Raw genomic sequence first — 5590 nt, 5'->3', positions numbered from 1 at the left:
AAAACCCAAATAAAATCACAAATGAGAGAGGATAAATAACAATTGACACCACAGAAATACAAACAATTATAAGAGAATATTATGTAAAATTATATGCCAACAAATTAGACAACCTAGGAGAAATGGATAAATTCCTAGAAACATATAAACTGCCAAAATTGATCAGAAGAAATAGAAAATTTGAATAGATTAATAACCAGCAAGTAAATTGAATCAGTAATCAAAATGCAAAAGTCCCAACAAACAAAAGTCCAGGACCAGATAGCTTCACAGGCAAATTCTACCAAACATTTAAAGAAGACTTAATATCCATTCTTCTCAAGCTATTACAAAAAATAGAAAAGGAAGGAAAACTTCCAAATTCATTCTATGAGGCCAGCATTATCCTGATGCCAAAACCAGACAAATACACCAATAAAAAAGAGAACCACAAGCCAATATCCCTGATGAACATAGATGCAAAAATCCTCAAAAAATACTAGTAAACCAAATCCAACAATTCACCAAAAAATTCATTCACCACAACCAAATGGGATTTATTCCTGGTTTGCAAGGGTTGTTTTATATTCACAAATCAATCAATCAATGTTACACATCACATCAATAAGAAAAAAGATAAGAAACATATGATTATTTAAAGTAGATGCAGAAAAAGCATTTGACAGAGCAACATCCATTCAAGATAAAAACCCTCGGAAGAAGCAGAAGAAGATGGCACTCACCAGCTTTTTACGTGCACCTACTGAGCTATCTCAGGACCAGCTTGAGGCTGAAGAAAAGGCAAGATCCCAGAGATCATGACAGACCTCACTGGTCTCCTCCCGAAGAGAACCTCCCCCATATGGTTACCGGAAAGGCTGGATACCTCGGTTATTAGAGGATTTTGGAGGTGGAGGTGCTTTTCCAGAGATCCATGTGGCCCAGTATCCACTGGATATGGGGCGAAAGAAAAAAACGTCAAATGCACTGGCCATTCAGGTGGATGCTGAAGGAAAAATTAAATATGATGCAATTGCTCGGCAAGGACAGTCAAAAGACAAGGTCATTTATAGCAAGTATACTGACCTGGTTCCCAAGGAAGTTATGAATGCAGAGGACCCAGACCTGCAAAGACCTGATGAAGAAGCCATTAAAGAGATAACAGAAAAGACAAGGGTAGCCTTAGAAAAATCTGTATCACAGAAGGTTGCTGCAGCCATGCCAGTTCGAGCTGCTGATAAACTGGCTCCTGCTCAATATATTCGATACACACCATCTCAACAAGGAGTGGCTTTCAACTCTGGAGCTAAACAGAGAGTTATTCAGATGGTGGAAATGTAGAAAGATCCAATGGAGCCTCCAAGGTTCAAGATTAATAAGAAAATTCCCCGAGGACCACCTTCCCCTCCTGCACCTGTCATGCATTCTCCTAGCCGAAAGATGACCCTGAAGGAGCAACAAGAGTGGAAGATCCCTCCTTGTATTTCAAACTGGAAAAATGCAAAGGGGTATACAATTCCATTAGGCAAACGTCTTGCTGCTGATGGAAGAGGCCTGCAGACAGTTCACATCAATGAGAACTTCGCCAAGCTGGCCGAAGCCCTCTATATTGCTGATCGGAAGGCTCGTGAAGTTGTAGAAATGTGTGTTCAAGTAGAGAGAAAGATGGCTCAAAAAGAAAAGGAGAAACATGAAGAGAAACTTAGAGAAATGGCCTAGAAAGCCAGGGAGAGAAGAGCTGGGATCAAAACCCATGTGGAAAAAGAGGATGGGGAGGCACGTGAGAGGGATGAAATCCGGTATGACAGGTGAAAAAAGAGACTGCACAACAGGAATCTTTCCAGGGCAGCTCCTGATAAGAGGTAGTAACCACAAAGAGATGAAAATTGAGATATCAGTGAAGTCATTGCTCTTGGTGTGCCCAATCCTCGGATGTCCAATGAAGTTCAGTATGACCAAAGGCTTTTCAACCAGCCCAAGGGTATGGACAGTGGTTTTGCAGGTGGAGAAGATGAAATTTACAACATTTATGATCAAGCCTGGAGAGGTGGTAAAGATATGGCCCAGAGTATTTACAGGCCCAGTAAAAATCTGGACAAGCACATGTATGGTGATGACCTAGAAGCCAGAATAAAGACCAACAGATTTGTTCCCGATAAAGAGTTTTCTGGTTCAGACCATAGGCAAAGAGGCCAAGAAGGACCAGTTCAGTTTGAGGAAGATCCTTTTGGTTTGGACAAGTTTTTGGAAGAAGCCAAACAGCACGGTGGCTCTAAAAGACCCTCAGATAGCAGCCGCCCCAAGGAACATGAGCATGAAGGCAAGAAGAGGAGGAAGGAGTAGATACACCTCTCTTCAAAGTGAATGAACTTTTATCCATAACCCTAATGATGCAAGTCAGATGGGCAAACACTTTGTAAATGGTCAGGATAAAAACCAAATCTGGGTGTCAGACCTCAGCACTACTTTTTATTATGGGAGTAAGGGGTGGGGGATGGAAAATTCTTTGAACTATTTAGTTTTTTTTAAAGAGTGGGTTGTGTTTGTGCTTCTCCTACCTTTTGGCATTTATAGAACATACTGCCCCACACATGAAATTAAGACCACTTCCTTTTATGTGACATTAGTAGTTTGGGGTTAATATTTTGTGTAAGAATGACTGCTGGTGAATAAAGTTGCCCCAACCACAGGGAGTAGAAGGATGTTCACATACTAGAACTGTCCTGCCAAATGACGTTTGCCCCTATTACACTCTGTTTTAGTTTGGAGTGGGGAAAGTAAGCTCTTGCTTGGTGCAACTATTTGTTTCAAATAAAAACATTTAGACAAAAAAAAAAAAAAAAGATAAAAACCCTCAACAAAGTAGGTTTAGAGAGAACATATCTCAATATAATAAAGGCCATATATGAAAAATGTACAAGTAACATCATCCTCAGTCGGAAAAAACTGAAAGCTTCCCCCCAAGGTCAGGAAAGAGACAAGGATAGCCACTCTTACCACTTTTATTCTACATAGTACTGAAAGTCCTAGTCACAGAAATCAGACAATAAAAAGAAATTAAAGGCATCCAAATTGGTAAGGAAGAAGTAAAACTTTCACTATTTGCGGATGACATGATATTATATCTAGAAAACCTAAAAGACTTGACCAAAAAATCTACTAGAACTGATAAACAAGTTCAGTAAAGTCTCAGGATACAAAATCAATGTACAGAAATCTGTTGCATTTCTATACACCAATAATAAAGGAGAAAGAGAAACTAATAAAACAATCCCATTTACAATTTCACCAAAAATAATAAGATACTCAGGAATAAATTAACCAAAGAGGTGAAAGACTTGTCCTCTAAAACCATAAAACATTGATGAAAGAAATGGAAGATGACACAGAAATGGAAAGAAACTCTATGTTCCTGGATTGAAAAAATATTGTTAAAATGTCTATATTACCCAAGCGATCTACACATTTCATGCAATCCCATCAGAATACCAACAGAATTTTTCACAGAACCAGAACAAACAATTCTAAAATTTGTTTGATACCAGAAAAGACCCTGAATAGTCAAAGCAATCTTGAAAGAGAAAAGCAAAGCTGGAGGCATCACAATTCCAGGCTTCAAGTTATACTACAAAGCTGTAGCACTCTAAACAGTATGGCACTGGCACAAAAATAGACACATAGATTAATAGAACAGAATATAAAACCCAGAAATAAATCCACAATTATATGGTCAATTAATCATTCACAAAGCAGGAAAGATTATCCAATGGGAAAGGGACAGTCTCTTCAACAAATGGTATTGAGAAAACTGAACAGCAACATGCAAAAGGAAAAAAAAAACAAAACTGGACCACTTTCTTACACCATACACAAAAATAAATTCAAAAGGATTAGAGACCTAAATGTGAGACCTGAAACCATAAAAATCCTAGAAGAGGACACAGGTAGTAACCTCTTATTGCCCATAGCAACTTTTTTCTAGATATGTCTCCTGAGGTAAGGGAAACAAAACCAAAAACAAATTATTGGGACAATATCCAAAGAAAAAGTTTCTGCACAGCAAAGGAAACAATCAGCAAAATTAAAAGGCAACCTATGGAATGGGAGAAGATATTTGCAAATGACATATCCAATAAAGTGTTAGTCTCTAAATTATATAAAGAACCTATACAGCTCAACACCCAAAAAACAAATAATCTAATTAAAATATGGACAGAAGACAGAAACAGATATTTCTCCAAAGATAACAGATGGCCAACAGACATATGAAAAGATGTTCATCACCACTTACCATCATGGAAATGCAAATCAAAGCTATAATGAGATATTACCTCACACCTGTCAGAATGGCTAAAATCAACAATACAAGAAATAGCAGGTGCTGATGAGGCTGTGGAGAAAAAGGAGAAAAAGGACCCTTCTTGCACTGTTGGTATGAAGGCAAACTGGTGCAGCCACTGTGGAAAACAGTATGGAGTTTCCTCAAAAAGTTAAATATAGAACTACCTATGTACCAGCAATCACAGTACTGGGTATTTACCTAAAGAACACAAAAACACTAATTCAAAGGGATACATTCAGTTCTATTTTTACAGCAGCATTATTTACAGTAGCCCAGATATGGTAGCAACCCAACTGTCCATCAAATGATGAATGGATAAAGATGGGATACATACACACACACACACACACACACAATGGAATATTTTTCAACCAAAGAGACCAAAATCTTGCCATTTGCAATGATATGGATGGAGCTAGAGCATAATTCTAAGCAAAATAAATCATCAGAGAAAGACATATGATTTCACTCATATGTGGAATTTAAGAAACAAAACAAAAATGCGAAGGCAAAACGGAGAGAAACCAAGAAAAATATTCTTAATTATAGAGAACAAATGGATGGTTACCAGAGGGGTGGGAGTGAGTTAATGGGTTAAATAGGTGATGGGGATTAAGGAGTGCATTTTTTGTGATGAGCACCAGGTGATGTATGGAATTGTTGAATCACTATATTGTACACCTGAAACTAATATAACACTATGTTAACTAACTGGAATTAAAATAAAAAGCAAAAAGAAGAGAAGAGAAGAGAAGAGAAGAGAAGAGAAGAGAAGAAGAGAAGAGAAGAGAAGAGAAGAGAAGAGAAGAGAAGAGAAGAGAAGAGAAGAGAAAAAGAAAAAAATCATTAAAAAAAAAAAAAAAGAAAGGGACGGAGGGAGGGAGTGAGAGGGTGGGAGGGAGGCCGGCCTCACAGAGTAGAAAAGTGGTTGCCAGGGGCTTGGGGACAAAAAAAAATTAGGGAGAGGTTGCTAAAAAGGTACAAACTTTAAGCACTAAGATGAAGAAGGGCTGAGTACTTAATGTATAACCTGGCAACTATACTTGATAACACTGTATTGTACAACTGAAATTTGCTTAAGAGTAGAACTTACTTAAATGTTCACACACACGAAGTTTGGTGATTAATGTATTAACTCACTGGGGGGGAATCCTTTCATAATGAGTATGTGTACCAAATCATCACATTGTGCACTTTAACTATCTTATAATTTTGTAGTTACAGTGCAATAAAGTTGAAAAAAATAAAAATCACAAAACAGCAACTACA

At 37.7% G+C, this 5590-nt stretch overlaps 1 pseudogene; it reads left to right on the top strand.

The window, feature by feature from the left end:
- Positions 1 to 711: 711 nt before the first annotated feature.
- Positions 712 to 2933, top strand: LOC118525047 (SNW domain-containing protein 1 pseudogene; annotated as a pseudogene).
- Positions 2934 to 5590: the final 2657 nt, after the last annotated feature.

The sequence above is a fragment of the Halichoerus grypus genome, chromosome 1 (genome assembly GCF_964656455.1).
Source record: "Halichoerus grypus chromosome 1, mHalGry1.hap1.1, whole genome shotgun sequence".
Classification (NCBI taxonomy): domain Eukaryota; kingdom Metazoa; phylum Chordata; class Mammalia; order Carnivora; family Phocidae; genus Halichoerus; species Halichoerus grypus.
Note: the sequence above shows the minus strand (reverse complement) of the source record. Positions and strands in the feature narration are given on the sequence as shown.